Genomic DNA, 17791 nt, shown 5'->3' with positions numbered 1-17791 from the left:
GGAAGGCAGTGTAGAGCATCACATTGGCTGGAATCTGACGCTGTACTGTACCTTTGCACACCCCCCTGCCTGATCATTCCCATTCAGTTTGATGGAACAGTATCTGCTTTTTAAAAAATAATAAAAAAAGAACATTTCAGTGAAATTTTTGTGAGCAGGATATAAGATTTTTGCCCTTATCTTAGTAATGAAGTAATCAAGGAGTACACATGCTTTTTTGATGGTTCAGCATATGCAACTCTGACCTGACCTTTCTCAGGTTCTCTGTTTTCAATTACCAGTGGTCTGAAGTGGATTCCAACTCTCACTTCATTCTATATGGAAACCTACATGCTGTATTTTCCTTGCATAAGATGCCCTCATGTATAAGACCCCCCTTTTCTAACCCAACAATTCTTTCTTCACAAGAAAGTGGAGGGGGAAGGCAGGGATCAAAGTGCTTTGGATCCTGCTTTCCCCCTCCACTTTCTTGCGAGGAAAGTGCTTTCCCCCTCCATTTTCTTCTCAAGAAAGTGGAGGGGGAAAGCAGAAATCAAAGCTCTTAGATGATTCCTGCTTCTCCCCTCCACTTTCTTGCAAAGAAAGTGGAGGGGGGAAGCAGAAATCATCAAAGAAAGTGGAGGGGGAAAACACTTTCTTCACAAGTAAGTGGAGGGGGAAAGCAGGAATAATCAAAGTGCTATGATTCCTGCTTTCCCCCTCCACTTTCTTATGAGGAAAGTGCTTTCCCCCTCCACTTTCTGCAAAGAAAGTGGAGGGGGAAAGCACTTTGCAGAAAGTGGAGGGGGAAAGCAGAGATCAAAGCGCTTTGATCACTCCCCCTCTCCTTACTTCCATGTATAAGATGACCCTCAATTTTTCATTTACATGTTTTAGACAAAAGTATAATCTTATACACAGAAAAAATATGGTATCTATATTTTTCAGACATATTTTCCAAAATGTGTGCAGTTGTGTACATAATATTCAAATATACAAATATAAACATTTTTGTGTGCATTTTTCTATTGATCAAAGTGTGTTGGTGCACATTTTGGACGGTACACATTTGCTGAACATATTTTTTGTTCTGTAAAGCACATGACAAGTTCAGAAGTATATGGATTTTGGGAGCACATCGCATTGGGTTTCCAGATTCAGTTCCAGAAGTCATGATGTGGACGATTTGCACAAAAATCAATGGCCAACAAATTTCAACCGATCCCTATTTATTATAGAATCATTTCCCAGGCAGTGTGTAGCCTCCTTGGCTGCTCACACTTCAGTTAAAGCATTAAGATATAGCCCCTCTCCAGTTTTTTTCAAACCAGGAAGTGTGAGCAGCTAGAGAAGACCAGAGTGCTAGAGATCTGCGTAACAGAAAGAAAAAAAAAACACAAGAGATTTAATAGAAACTGAAACCACAAACACCATTACAGGAAACCCAAAGAAATTCCATGCTGCCTGGAGAATGAGGCAGAGAAAACAAAAACTATTATTGTGGAGGAGGAAAACCTTGGGGAAATGGAAGGACAGATTTTGGTGCAACACCAGGTAGATCTGTTTTGAGGCAGAATTCAGAGTGTTGATTCTAATCTAAAAAGCCCTAAAGGGCTTGGCACAAAGCTATCTCAAGGACCACCTCTCTCCTTCTGAGTCTGCTTAGGTGTTAAGATCATCAGGAGAGGCCTTTCTCTTGGCCCACCACCTTCACAGATGTGTTTGGAGGGTACATAGGAGGGCCCTCTCTGTTGCTGCTCCCAAACTTTGGAACTCCCTCCCACAGGAGGCCAGGCTGGCACCATCTTTATTCTCTTTTTGCAAGCAGGTGAAGATTTTTCTCTTCAGGCAAGCTTTTTCTGAGCGACTGGCTGCTGAGTTGGGCTTTTAAAACAGACTTTCTGCTTTGAATGTGTTTTGCTGTTGTTTATGTTTTTTAGTATGGTATTTGTTTGATCCTTTTAAGTATTTGTATACTCACTGTTGTTAGACTTAATATTCTTTTTCAACATTGCAAGTCACCTTGGATTCTTTTAAGTAGACATGAGGAATAAAAAAATATTTAAAATAAATAAATAAACACCCTGCTAGAAAAAATGCATGGAGCTTTGGGGCAGAGAAGACATTTTTGTAGAGCTATACTGTAAATATAGAGATAGTGAGTGCGATGGGGAGAGCAACAATATACAAGATTTTGGATTAACAATCAGCATGAAGAAAACACAAATCATGGGCCATGGCATGGACTCACCAAGATCCAGGTCTATAGAGCCTGGGGCCTGAGTACACTCCTGTACTGCAGTGAGTCCTGGACCCTTTGTGCACGGCAGGAGAGGAAGCTGAACACAATCCATATGCGTTGTCTCCGACACATTTTTGGTATCACCTGGCAGGACATAGTTCCAAATAGAGTAGTCCTAGAGTGAGCTGGAATTTTTGACATGTATACATTATTGAAACAGCAACGTCTATTTTGGCTTGGTCCTGTTGTGAGAATGGCTGATGGCTGGATTCCAAAAGATCTTGTGTGCAGAAAATTAGTACAGGGAAAGCACCCCAGAGGGAGACCACAGCCGTGATACATGGATACTTGCAAGTGGTATCTGAAGGCTTTAGGAATGGACCTCAGCAGATGGGAAACCTTGACATCTGAGCATTCACCTTGGAGGCAGGCGGTATAGCATGGCCTCTCCCAATTTGAAGAGACACTTGTCCAGCAGGCCGAAGCAAAGAGGCAGTCCCGAAAGCAGCAAAATCAGGGAGGGGCCAGATTGTATTTGTTTTCAGTTTGGATGGGATTGTCACTCTCAAACTGGCCTTTTCAGGCATACTAGATGCTGTTCGAAGACCTCTATTCAGAGCACGTTACCGTAGTCTCTTGAGACTGAAGGATGCCTACAGATAAAAAGAAAAGGAAATTGGGGATACTAGGGCAAGACTGACAGCCAGCATTTGGACTAAGCTGCACAACGGCCAGTGTTTACAAAGGCATTTCTAGTTCCCTAAATGGACTGGTCAGTCTATTCTGAAGCCAACTCAATTTTTGGGGGCCTGGTATTTTAGTAACTACAGACCCCTAGCTAAATAATATGAACACATAGCCCCCAGGGAACATATTCATTTTATCGGTCAGTTTTCGTGGTGCTTTCTAGGTAGCACAAACAGGTACTATAGGAAGAACACTTATTTTTTCTTCTGCTCAGTGACTGTTTCTAGCTAAATAATTTCTGAGTCTCTGTATATCCTGTAGTCCCTCTGACTATTCTGTTTAGCTGTTTGAATTACTTTGGCCTCTGAGTACATAAACTTCATTAGACCTCTCAAGGGTTCCTTCGACAACGGAGGTCTGATTGTGTTGGTGGTCTGTAAACCCTGCTGTAACAGGAATGATTTATCCTCTTATCAGTCATGAATGGTGTTTCAGACTTGCCGTGTCTTGTAACTTGATTAATTTCCCCATGTTTATTCCTAGTCCAGAGATACATTTCCAGATGCTTCCCTGCATTCCTACCTGGCTTTGCTCCAGTGCACAGGAATTTTTCTAAGTGGGACTATATTGTGTTTGTGGCCATCCAGGTGGGATGCAGATGCAAACATCAGACACCTTTGTACACATCCTTTAGCTTCCTGGATGACTGATTAATCCCTTTCTCCCTTATCAGCTTTTGTTTCTTGTCCGAGAGGGTCAGCTTGCACGGACCAACACCTCTGGTTTCATTATTTCCTACACATCCAACTTCATTGACTTCCTATTATCTCAACCTGATTTGAACCTTTGTTCTATTCAAGGTGTAATTAAACTCAAAGCCAAAACAAATGTCAGAGTGATAATGAGAGAGATAAGCTGTCTTGGAAGAGATGGAGAAAGAAAGAGAGAGAGAGAGAGAGAGAGAGAGAATCCTGACATATATGTGTGAAATCTCTTCTGGCCAAATACCAGTGGAAAGTTACCTTAAGAAGTTTGGTTCTAGTTTAAAAAATTGTCCATGTGTAACAATAGCACCTTCTTACTCCATGTGCTTCTGACTCATTAAGCCTGTGGCTTCAAATGGGGTCAAAATATTAATTAAAACTTTGCCAGGATGAGACCTAAATAAAAGCTTCCTATTTTCAGCCCAACTGAAATCACAAATATCTTATATTTAGTACTGCTTAGATATCTTACTAATTTCAGCCACTAGTGGACTTCCTTCCTTCCTTCCTTCCTTCCTTCCTTCCTTCCTTCCTTCCTTCCTTCCTTCCTTCCTGTTATGTCCTTGGAATTTTTTATGTCCTTAAAACTTAGTGTAAATGAAAAATGTTGCAGAATATCTATGAACATATAAATGTGCTTCTCAGAGAAAAGTTTTTGTTCCTGTCATGGTGGCACTCAGGTTCTTTGATAAAAGAATTGATAGGACATAAAATATGAAGGTTTGAAAACTAATGTACTTGCGTGCATGCGGCCATGTCCATATGTGTGCACACGTTCCTTCAGCCCTCAAAAATGTTGAAAATATACAATGTGGCCCTCTTGCTCAAAAGTTTGGAGACCCCTGTTCTATATCATTGTTTCTATCCTAATTAAATCCCTCTTAAATTCCTTCCGTCTTCTAATTAAAGCTACCCACATTGACATCTACCAGTCTTTCAAAACAAAAACTCCATCATTTAACACTATACTCAGCTATGTTAATATCAAGACTAGCGATTATTTTCTGTTTTCTATTGATAAAGGGACTCATATAGTTTGATGGAGAGATGATGGGGACATACTGAGCAATATTTGGGTTTTATATTGGTTTGCTAATGGTATCACACTGCATTTGTATTTCATTTTTCTTCCATAATGGGATTTGGAATCATTTCCTTACGATTCCCTGTCAGTTTGTCATGTATTCATTGCTCAAATCTGGACCTGCTTACATTTAGTATGCTTGTTGCATCATGGGTCATCAGACCACACCCAGGAGGCCTACTGCAAGGTTTAAGCAGAGCTTGAAAAAATTGCCTTTTGGGTATACAACTTCCTCAGCCTGCATGTCAAAAGAAGTAACGTTTCCAAATTATGGATTTAAATACAGATTTTTCCATTGTGGAATTACCTCTGATCTAACAAGTCCATTCCCCATGACCTTATAGCAACAGTGGCATTTTTAGATATGTACGCTTCCATAAGAATTAATTAAAAGAGTTATTGTTCCCCAATTAAAATCTAGTGTCTAGTAACTTCTAGTAATGTCTAGTCACACAACTTCGCTTAAGATTTAAGTTTACCACCAAGTTGCTCATTATAGTTAGAAATACTGATTACAGAAAATTTCCATTATCAGTGCAATCCTGTACTCATGTACTTGGGAGTAAGGCCCACTGAACTAATTGAGGTTTACTTCTGAGTGAACGTGTACAGGTTTATATTGCATGGGGATGAATAGCAGGTGAGGTGTGAATGACCAGAGTGTGATCTCCCACTACTGTTTTATGGACCACAGTATCTACAGCTGTAGTTCATATCTACCGATCAGCTCTGTTCTCCCAATGAAAACTGACACACTACCAGTGATAATGACATCACTTCTTCTACAGTAAGAATGGCATGGTTGTAAAAGTATGAGCTCAGAGTTAAATTAGGATTCACCACTAATAATGATTTGCTACTACATTTGTTGGCTCTGCTTTGCTTCTTCTAGGGTAAAACTGCCCATCGGTTTTTGTGGGAAATTGTACAGTAATTAACCCAAGGTAAATGCCACTCTGAAATGCCATGGTGAGATTCACTTGTTCATGCACATTAGTGCATAGTGGATAGGATAGAGTGGGCATTTGCCAAGCAGACTGGGCTCAACCATCCTTTAACTGCAGGTGGAATGTGTTTCCACTCTGAAAAGAACCCAAGCCTATTTGGTAATTAGCACCAAGATAGAAGAGGGATAGGAAGCTTTTGTAGAAAGATAGAATTGGCTCTTTCAGAATGGAATAAGAAAAGTGCTGTGGCCTGTGAAGGATGCATATGTTGCTGGAGAGACTTGTTCCACACTAGTTAATGTTTTACTTATGAACACGCACTTTTTCCCACTGGGTATTTTTAATCTGCTGTATTTGGCAGTTTACTGTAAATATACCTCCATTTCTCTCTTGTGCCTGTCTACCAGGTTGGACAGCCTGCCTATATTAATTGCTGTTCCCATGTTTTGGCAAAGAAAGGTAAAATATGATTAAATGCAATAAATAAATCAAAATAAAGGAATATATAAACCATAGTTAGTTAATTGCACTACTACCATGCCAAGTTCTTGGAGTAGGTAACTAACAGCAGTGTTTTAAAATTATGGCCCTGTGCGAATGTAGAATAATTATGAGCTAAAGTTGTCTGGCATGAGCTTAATCCCTATCACCAGATTCCAGGCATTACAGAAAGGTCTGCTCATGCATGATATTCTCTATACAAGAGACTGAACAGAGCTTGAAAAAGTTGCTTTTGAACTACAACTCCCATAATTCTCACACAAGCAGGAATTGTTGATTTTTTTCTTCCTTCCCAGTTTCTTTTGCTTTTATGTCATGTTTGTTTTAGATTGTAAGAGAGTAAAAGCACAGATTATCTTCTTATAGCTCCGGCACAGGGTTGTTTTCCCACTTGAACAATGGAATAAAGAAAAAAAATTAAATGCTGCAGAGCTAAAAGCAGGTTATATATGGATCCCACAGAAGTGTGCAGATTTGTGTTTTTTTGGACCACAATTCCTAGGATTTTCTGGATAGCATGGAAGGGTGCCAGATTACAGGAGTTATAACCCCTGTAGGGGTTATAAAAGGGGGAAGGTCAGTGGAGGGGGCAGCTATTGAAGTAATCCTGGGTAGAGGAAGGTATGATGGAGGGAGTACAACATGCCCGCATAGGAGAAGAGGGGTTAGATACCTCACATCTATCCCCTCTTCTTGTTCTGCCCCCTAGCAAAGGGTACCAGGTGACCATATCATTATGCCCTGGATCCATATGGTGGTGTTAATGAACTCCAGATCAGTACAAAATAAGACCAGCCTCATCCATGACACAATCTTGGATTGGGGGGGGGGGGCTGACCTGGTGTGCATCACCGAGACCTGAGTGGGAGAGGAGGGCAGGGTCCTCCTCTCCCAGATGTGTCTACCTGGTTACTCAGTCCAGCATCAGGGTCGCTCAAAGGGTTGGGGAGGAGGAGTTGCAAAGATCTATAGGAGTTCCATCTCCTTGACCAGGCTTTCTGTCCCCTTGAGAGGAGATCTTGAGAGCTTGCATTGTGTGTTGCACTTACGAAACAGACTGGGGATTCTGCTGTTGTACCGACCACCCTGCTACGTACCAACAGTCTCCATGCCTGAGCTAACGAAGGTAGTCTCGGACCTGGTGTTGAGTACTCCCAGGCTTTTGGTACTGGGAGACCTCAACATCCATGCTAAGGCTACCTTGTCAGGAGAGGTTCAGGACTTCATGGCTGGCATGACAACCATGGGGCTGTCTCAACTTGTTGTAGGCCCAATACACAAAAAGGGTCACCCCTTGGACCTGGTCTTCTCAACGGGATTGGAAGATGGTGGTCCGGATGTGGAGGGGCTGGCAGTGACCCCCATTGTCATGGTCAGACCACTTCCTGGTCAAGTTTAGATATTAGCATCCTATTTGCTTCCTCAGAATGTCGTCCAGCAGAGCTGTTTCAGGTGGTCTGTGATTTCCTCTGGCTGGGAGAGCCAGTGGAGACACAGGACCACTCAGCAGCTTGCTGTGAGGAATTTGCTTTACATTTTGAGGGGAAAAATTGCTCAGATTTGCAGTGAGCTGGACTCTACCATTGATGAAGAATTGAAGGATGTGTCCAGTGCACTGGGCTTAGGTCAAATTTTAATGGATGAATTTCAGTTATTGAGCCCCGATGATGTGGACGGGGTGCTTCGATCTATCCGGTTTTCCACCATTCCGCTTAACCCTTGCCCATCTTGGCTAATTAGGAAATCTGCCAGGGGGATCCATACATGGGTCCAGGAAAATGTCAACTCCTCCTTGAGAGAGGGACAGCCTTGAAAGAGGCGGTGATTCAATCTTAAAAAGCCTAATCTGGATCTGGGGCCAGTGGTTAACTATTGGCTGGTGGCGAATCTCCCTTATTTGGGCAAGGTGTTGGAGAGGGTTGTGGCTGGGCAACTCCAGGTACTGCTGGATGAAACAGATTTTCTGGATCCATTACAATAGGATTTCAGGCCGGGCTTTGGTATGGAGATTGCCTTGGTCGCCCTCTATAATGGCCTTTGTTGGGACAGAGACAAGGGGGAGTGTGACCCTGTTGATACTCCTGGACCTCTCAGCGGCTTTCAACACCATCAAGCATGGTGTCCTTCTGGATAGATTAGCTGGGTTGGGAGTTGGGGGCACCGCTTTACGGTGGTTCCGCTCCTTCCTGGCTGACCATGTCCAGAAGGTGGTGCTGGGACAGTTGCTCTGCCTCATGGCGTTATGTCATGGGGTTCCTCAGGGCTCGATACTGTCCCCCATGCTGTTTAACATCTACTTGGAACCGCTGGGCAAGGTAATCAGGAGGTTTGGGCTGAGGAGTCAGCAATATGATGACGACACTCAGCTCTGCCTCTCATTTTCCACCAATCCAGGTGAGGGAGTTTCTGTGCAGAACTCGTGTCTGGACCTGATAATGGACTGGATGAGGGTTAATAAATTGAAGCTTAATTCAGGCAAGATGGAAGTGCTATTAGTGGGTTTTTCACTGGCCAGGTTAAAGGGCTATTTCCCTGCCCTGAATGGGGCTGCACGCCCCCTGATGGACATGGTCCACAGTCTGGGGGTGCTCCTGGACCCTGGTCTGGCCTTCCGGCAACTGTTCCAACTGCATCCCTATCTGGATGAATGGCAGTCACACATGCACTGATAATAACCCATTTAGATTACTGCAATACGCTTTACATGGGGCTGCCTTTGAAGACGATCGGCCAACTACAACTGGTTCAGAATCGAGCTGCGCAACTGGTGAGTGGAGCAACCATGAGAGACCCTATTCAGCTGATTCTGCCAGGTTACACTGGCTACCAGTTGTTGTTTGAGCCTAATTCAAAGTGCTTGTTTTGACATATAAAGCCCTAAACGGCTTGGGCCCTGGATACCTGAAGGAACACCTCCTTCCATACGAATCTACCCAGCAACTGAGATCTAGCCAGAAAGCCCTCCTGAAAGAGTAATCCCTCAGCTGCCCCTGGTCTTTGGAATGCCCTCCCAAACATCCAACTGGCGCTGATGATACAGACATTTTGGTGCCCGATTAAAACCTTCCAGTTCCAGAAGGTTTTTAACTGAAGTTCTTTTTAATTGAAGGTTGTTAATTTATTTGGTAGAGTTATGGATATAGATTGTTTTTGTTTTTGTTTTATTTTTGCTTTTGTAGAGTAGAGATGTAACCGTATTGGTTTTTAGTGTGTTTGTTTCAACTGAACTATTTTAATTGATGTTGGAAGCTGCCTGGAGACCCTTGCAGGGTGCGGGCAGAATAAATAAATAAATAAATAAATAAATAAATAAATAAATAAATAAATAAATAAATAAATAAATAAATAAATAAATAAACGCACGAACGAACGAACGAACAAAAAAAGCCAGACCTGCTTGGCTTCAATAATAGGATGGTGTCATATCCCTTTGAGTTATTGTCGCTGGTTACAGTCAATGACATATATTTCTAGATCTGTAGTTAGTAGGAAGAGGTTCTCTTTGTTGTTGGCTGTTGGGTTCATGACTAATTTTAAAATAAAGAATGATAAGAAGGAAAGACAGAGACCCTATGTCTCCTATCAGCAGTCCACAGAAGATTGAATAAGGATGCAGATTACCTGGCTATAATCTTAACCACTAGGTAACATGTATTGTATTTCTCCTTGTAATGTAGGATTTATTCCTAAATTTGCATTATACCAGACCTCAGAAATGTAACTTTTTGTATTATGACTCCCTAAATCTTCCAGCCACCTTGAGCACATGCTGGCTAGAAGATTTAAAAAGATCCTACAATTACGTTCCTTAGTGACAAGGATAAATCCCCTAGATTCTGTCTAGCAGTCTGTCCACACTGACATATAGATCAACATATGGAGGACTGATAGCACTGTTGATATTGAGCCAAATGATGGTGTCCATCTGTGTTTTGACTTGGATTGATTCATCCTTCCCCTTTAAGAACCGTCACACACGTTTCTGAAACATTGCTAGTGTATGCCTTCTTTTTGACACAATTTAGTACAAATAGTTCTTTGTTTAGCCCGTGTAGACGGTTAGCTTACACAAAAATGGAAAAATGGGCAGTGGTAACTGTGATGACATTCAATGCTATTTTCATCTTTTTCTTTTTTAAAAAATTTTCTTATCTGATGCAGCAAAATTCTAGGACCATGCTAGCTTGTTGTGTTGCCATTTTGAAATACCACATAATTTATTTAACAATGACAACAACAGGAACATCATCCCAGCCCCCTGAATGACAGCTGCAAGAAAAGGCAGAGAAGGGGGCAACGTCGACTCCATGGACTCTACCCCAACAAAGCAGAGGCTGCCCTAGCAGAGAAGAAAGGTAGGAAAGGAGGCACTACCTCCTTTCCATCTCCCCAATCTTCACCCCAATGTTTTCCTCTCATACTGTAGTTGACCTTTAGCTGCTGCTGATACTGCCTCCTTAATTATGAGTAAACCAAGTAAACCTTGCTCTGTGTGGACCTGTAGCACAGGATAAGAGGACCCAAAGCACGATATCTAGTGTGGACAGAAGGACTGGTCAAGTTAGAGTTAAAATAGATCATGTTTTTACACACAGACTGGGCTGCATGTAAAAATTTCCCAGTGCAGACAGGCCCTAAATTTATTTTTTGGACTACAATGGTTGTTAATTTTGGGACTAGTATACAACAATCCTGCCTATGGGATTCTGGGACCTGTAATCCAAACATCAGCTTTCCTAAGCTTTGGCCTATCGTGCACATATATAACATGCACATATCTTTGGCCTCTTTTGTCTTCTGTTTTGCTGATCTATTCCCCTTTTAGATGGGGGCAATGCATAAATGGCCACCTTTTCCAGTATGGCTCTTTGTTGTGTTTTTAATTCATTGTGAGTAAACATAGATCAGACAGAGCTGCATGCGGTTCATCAAAAGCCATAGGCTTTTGCCTAAAAAAGACTTATACCCAGTAATGTCCCCTATGCTTTTGATGCAGCAGATAACCACGGCTACCTCTCTGTTAACTAATCAGTCTGTATCTACAATAAAATAAATCAATTTACAGAATAATTAGTTTCCCCTTCCTACAAGTAAAGCCAAACTGTCATGAACCAAATTCTGTACAGAAAGACATCTGCAGTACTTTGTGCATGGAAAGAAAGTGAAATCTCCCTAGGCTAAAGAAGTTGGTAAATTAACACGGGTGTTGATCACATTTGGATCTAAAGATTTACTGGCTATCTCTGGTGCTGTGCTGACTGATAACAGTGCATGTTGTAAATAGTCTTCTTGTGTATCAGTTGCATTTACCTAACAATAATCTGTGTGCTGCCTCTACAAGCAGGCACATTCCAAGCGCAAGGCCACTCTGATTTACTGCCAGCCAAAGAACTCCCACTGTGGTCAAGAAGTTATATTGAACTTTTCCATCCAGTTCAAGCACTTCTTTGCACCTTCACCTTTATTTGTGCACTACATTTTGGAGGAACATGTGGCCCTCCAGATGTTGTCTTGGTTTACAACTTCCATTCTCCTCCTCCACTGCTTATGCTGGCTAGGACTAATGGGAGTTACATTCCATCAACATTTAGAAGACTGTATGATTTCTGTCCATGGATGATAACGTCCTCCTTCTGAAGAAGGTCATCAAAGGACATAATGGGGTGGGATGTTCATCCCATTCCAAAAGCCACTAATATCCTTTCATTATCTTTGTAAGGAATAATAAGCCCTACTAAGTAATATGTATTAGGGCTGGGAATGCAGCCAGCGCAAGTTATTTCTGGGTACTTCCTGTTAGTCTGATGTAAAACCTGATTTTGTTCCTGTAGGGAAGAATAATTTTGTCCCATAACTTTTGTGTGTGTGTGTTTAAAACCCTGCTTATCAATGAGTAGAAACATTCTGGCATTGTTACTTCCTGCAAAGGAATACAAGCAGTCATTTTAGACATATTGATTGGAAAAGTGCTTTTAGTATTGATTTTAATTACTGGTTTTAATATAACACTTGTTTAATTATTTTTAAAATATCTGTATACTTCCTGCTTTTAGTTTTTAAATCTTGTATTTTTAATGATGTAAGCCACCTTGGGTCCTTTTTAGGGTAAAAGCAAAGTAAAAATATTTTAAATAAATAAATGATAAATAAATAAAAGTGCATGCACAGAAGAAATTCATCCTGATTTAAGACCCTTAAACTTTCCCATGTTTACAATGTGACAAGAAGCAGGATCTATCTTTTACACAATCATGTTCATTATCCATAGATAACAACAGTACCATCATCTTAGTACTACAGAGCATGAAGGGATACAGTTGCCTATATAGAGAGCTGTTTCTAGGCAGTTGAAAACCTTCGAAACCAAGCCCCCATTTTTACAGAGAAAGATAACAATGAATAAGAATTCACTTCTTTCTCAGTCCCCATGTCCTCATGCAAGTGTGACTTGTCATCTCCTACAAACTCTGCTGGCCAATGATTACCCATTGGTGATTTTGGTGTGTTACTAGTAACTTTGGACATTAAACCCAATGCTGTGAGGGCCTCAGTGAGTTATAGTGACACACAGATATAATAACCTAGCTCTTGTAAACATATAAATGTGTTTTCAGAAAAAGTGGCACCTTTCCCCCCTATCATCATGAGACCAAGGACCTTGAAAGAGTGACAGGTGATCTATGAAAGGTTGAGAATTGTTTTAAAGAACACTTATAGGTTAGGGATAAATATTCTTGCTATGGTCTTGCTTCCCACTATTGCTCCTGCTCTAAGTATGTTTATTACCATGATATATAACACAACACTTCTGGAAGTAGCCTGCTTCTTGTCAAAAATATTCTAGTTAATTTAACATTTTAATTTATTTAAATTTTATGTATATTTCATTGATATCCATAACTTTAAATGGTGTGATCCTCTGATAAAAATAAATAAATAAAAGAAAGACCATGCTATATAATTCAAAAGGGTCATGGTCTGTGATGAAAGAGAATAGCTATCTAGCTACTGCAGATGTTTATTGAGGCCTAGGCAAGAGCGGAGATGTCTGTCAGCTTTAGTCAAATCCTGGATCAAATTGGCCCAATTTGGACGAATTTCTCAGGCTCCAGATTGAAGCAGATTCAGTTATAGAGCAAAATTATACAGGCCATGACAGTTTGGACTGATTCAGATGTTTAAAATGAATGGGATAAAGACAGACTGTGGGAAGAAATTATGTGAAGATGACACTCTAGCATGTTCAGGAAGGGGAAAGAGGGGAGCTGGGATTTGATTATTGCTGTCCACAACCCGAAACAGGCAAGGTGAAGCAGGAATTGCATCATCACTTTCTATTCACACAGTTCTCAGCGAGAGATTGTGTGAATGCAAGATGGTAACCAGATGAAGAGGGGGAGGGAAGGGGGAGCTCCAGCTTTCTCATTGAAATGTCTTTGCAGGCAATGTGAGGCAAGAATTTTACCACTGCTTTCCTGTTACAGTAGAGCATGGAAGGGTTGTGGGAGGTTACTGAAATTTATTCCAAATAGTGTTTTCTTAATTCAGCAGTTAGCTCAGTAGAATTGGTGGAGTTGGTGATTGCTTTGAACTTAGTTGTCTAATTTGCTTTATACTTGTGGTTGTCCCCCCCCCCCCCATTTATTGTACATGTTTGTGGCCACATACATACAACACTAGCATGAGTGGGCATGACTGAGTGCTCAACTGAGGGTGCATGTTTTTAAAATAATTTTGTTGTTGTTGTTTAAGAAACAACTTTAAAGAGACATAGTACACAAATTCCTGAGAGTGGCTAGAATTTGGTAGATGTACTGCCCTTTTAAGGATCTCTCCATGTCCGAATGTTATATGTTGTTGTTCTTGTTTAGTCGTTAAGTCTAGTGGCCCCTCGCCTCTGGAACAATCTCCCCTGGGTATTTTTAAGGGCCAACTCAAAACCTGGCTCTTTAGGCAGGCCTTCCCTCCTATCAATACCTAATTTATTGTTATCCTTATGGTTTAAATGTGTTTGTTTATTTTGTTTTATTATTCTTGTATGTTGTTAGCCGCCCAGAGTAAACTTCAGTCTAGATGGGCAGGATATTAAATAAATAAATAAATAAATAAATAAATAAATAAATAAATAAATAAATAAATAAATAAATAAATAAATAAATAAATAAATAAATAAATAAAGTTGTGTCTGACTCTTCGTGACCCCATGGTCCAGAGGACACCAGGCCTTCCTGTCTTCCACTGCCTCCCAGAGTTGGGTCAAAATCATGCTGGTAGATTCAATGACACTGTCCAACCATCTCATCCTCTGTCGTCCCCTTCTCCTCTTGCCTTCACACTTTCCCAATTTCAGGGTCTTTTCCAGGGAGTCTTCTCTTCTCATGAGATGGCCAAAGTATTGGAGCCTCAGCTTCATGATCTGTTCTTCCAGTGAGCACTCAGGATTGATTTCCTTCAAAATAGATAGGTTTGTTCTCCTTGTAGTCCAGGGGACTCTCAAGAATCTCCTCCAGCACCACAATTCAAATGTATCAATTCTTCAGCAGTCAGCTTTCTTTATGGTCCAGCTCTCACTTCCATACATCACTACTGGAAAAACCATAGCTTTGACCATGCGGACCTTTGTCGGCAAGGTGATGTCTCTGCTTTTTTCATATGCAATATACATCAACACAAAACCAAAAATATTTCTGGTGAGTCAGTGGAGGCTGGTAATCCAACTGTAGTAGGATAGTTTCCTAGCTGAAGATATTCTGTCTTTGAAAAGGTATCCAATGCAAACCTGGTTACAATACTGTATTTAGGAACCTTATGGGCAAAGATAAAAGGAGAAACCAGGAGCCGAATTGTTACTGAACACCATGTAGCATCTGGACAAAAGGCAATCCAGTGGATTTGTGGCCTTTCTGAATATGTTTGAAAAGTAGGTTTAGGTTATACATTTCCAGCGCATGTATAACTGTAAAAGGGAGACAGTGATTGTGTTAGGGAACTCCTTTCAAACCACTGGAAATTCTGCCCTCCCACCAAGAATATATGGCCAGCAGAATTTTCCTCACCCCTATATATGGCTCCCAACTTCAGCTGCAAAGAGGGCAGAGGTTTTCACAGAGGTCCTTTTAGTTCAGCCTCAGGAGAAGCCTTTCACTGTGCTGAGTGACACATCCTCAGCACGGACAGAGGGCAAACCCAGGTGTGAGCAAGGTTTTACAGGAAAATATTATATTAGGCAATGATTTGCCAGCTGAGGAGTCACAAGATGAAGAAAGACAATTATCACATGAAACGTTTGAGTTGGCAGGATACATATAAAACAGTGGAAGGATTTAGACCACTTTATGCCTTGGTGGTTGTGGCAAAATGCAAGGTCAGCTCAGAGACACCCAGCAGGTAAGACTGATTATTGGTTTCATTAGCCTCACAAGTTATTATATTGGTTTATCTTTTCTCTTTTTCTCTGCTGCAGTGGTCAGTCACTGGACACCTGATAAACACAAGCCCAAGCAATCAGCATAGCTGAGGCATATGCTGGTTCTTCTGGCAATGTATATAGGAATGTTTGAGAAATAAATAGAAGAAGAATGTGCAATGTTCACAAAGACAGGAAGAGATGCTAAACAGAACTTGGAATTTTACAGTAATGTTAAAGAACAAAACTCTGTAAGAACCAAAATAGGTGGTTTTTTACTCTGATTTTTTTTTAAAAAGAGAGTCTGTTTTTCTGCTCCTGTATATATTTCAGGATTTGGGGCAGAGAAGGCTGGGCCAAGAGACTGTCAGTAGGCCCTCAGGGGGCGATGTATCCTAATCACGCAAGGCAATCCTCTATTTGAAGGTGTCACTTCTTGAAAAGTACGTATACTGGCCTTGCACTAAGCAAGGCCAGTATATGTACGAGTCAAGAACCAGGAAAAGGGAGAACAGGGACCTTAATGTTTCCTGTTCGTAACAAGACAGCTGATTGAACAGCTCTACAGGCCACCTGCTCACAGTCCTCTTCACTGTGGTGAGATGTACTTCCATTCAAGTGATAGCAATTATTTTGCAGTTAAATACTGTATATGAATACGCCCAGACCTTTAAGGAGTAGTTGTCTGTTTTGTGCAATTTTGCACGTTTTGTGTTACAAATGTGAGGACAAAATTATGAGCAGCAGAGTATCTCTTGCAGTCCACATACGTGATGAGAAAAACATTGTGAGGATGAGATAAACAAGAATTTACATCTCTGCCTCTGTGTTTGTGATGCTAGCATTGGGCTGTTGAACTTTATATTGCAAGGATGAGTGAGAACTTCTTGTTATAGTGTAAGTTCAAAGGATTTTCTCAGTATTGGCAAGCTGCAAATGTTCATTATAGAGATGAATCATCATAAGATCATTGTATGCTACTGTTCACTTGATCTATGGGATATTCTTCTCACTTCCTCTGTCACAAAGAGCACCAGACAGAGAGGACATATAATATACTTCCTGACCATGGGGAGCAAATTCAATACACTTCCTGCTACAATCACAAAGCTGCGGCTGAGGAGATGGAAAAAAATCCCTTTCTACACAGTGTAGGCCCTGTAATGCTGCAGTTACATGAAGTTCTGTGGTGACTACTGCCAGCCAGTAGTGTCATCAGTCTGCATATGCCAGATCATGTTCTTCCTTTCAGATTGGCTATATTAACTGCTTTTAGATGATCCAGGTCTTTTTTGCAGCTCTGTTTGTTTACAAATCCTCAATGGGAGTAGGACTGAGAAGTAGCATTTGGACATTAGTGTAGCTGCAAGGCCTGGCAGAACCAGTGAAAATTCCCTTTGACTCTACTGCAGTCTCACAGTCCTCTAGTCTATCCATGAAATGATTCTGCTTGGGGATGGCTGGTTCACTACAGCAGTTGAGGCGGAGCATTATCTGCATCCTGCCCAGAGATGTAAAGAAGACATGAGGAATTATTCAACCTGGCAAGACACCTCAAGATGGAATTTTCAAGCAGAACTGAACTGATGCAAAAAGTAGAGGTCTCCCTAGTGGAGGGAAAAACTTCAGATGGCAGGATGCAGAGGGACTCTGGGCTGATTTGCATTTCTCCTTGCCTTGTGTGATCAACTGGAAAAAAAATGCAAATCAACCCATCCCAAACCCATTATATTTCCTGCCTGGAAATATATTTCAAAAAATGAAAATTTTTATTTTCATTTTCATTTTTTATTTTTTGCATTACCCTATATATATTTGGTTCATGCAGACAACGTGTACAGAGGCTTTAGTCCCTGGAGCAAATGTATGCTCCTAATAACAGGTATTTTAGGCTACTTAGCTTTTATATGGCACTCGACTGTGTCAGTATTGTTACTTAATTTATCATTGCTACTTTGTAATTTTTTTAAAAAAAAACATTTATCATTGAATTTTTACTCCCAGGATAGGGGAAGGTGATGGGAGAGTTTTCTATCCCATGTATTAAAATAATTTGGCTAAACTTTAATACAAAATACATTGACTCAGGTGGGTGGAGAGCACAATTTTCCCACCTCAAACAGCAAAATGTCTTGGGCTGGAGCTGGAGAATGGCTTGTATAAAAAGACACCTGCCCTGAG

Source organism: Pogona vitticeps, chromosome 1 (genome assembly GCF_051106095.1).
Source record: "Pogona vitticeps strain Pit_001003342236 chromosome 1, PviZW2.1, whole genome shotgun sequence".
Classification (NCBI taxonomy): Eukaryota; Metazoa; Chordata; class Lepidosauria; order Squamata; family Agamidae; genus Pogona; species Pogona vitticeps.
Note: the sequence above shows the minus strand (reverse complement) of the source record.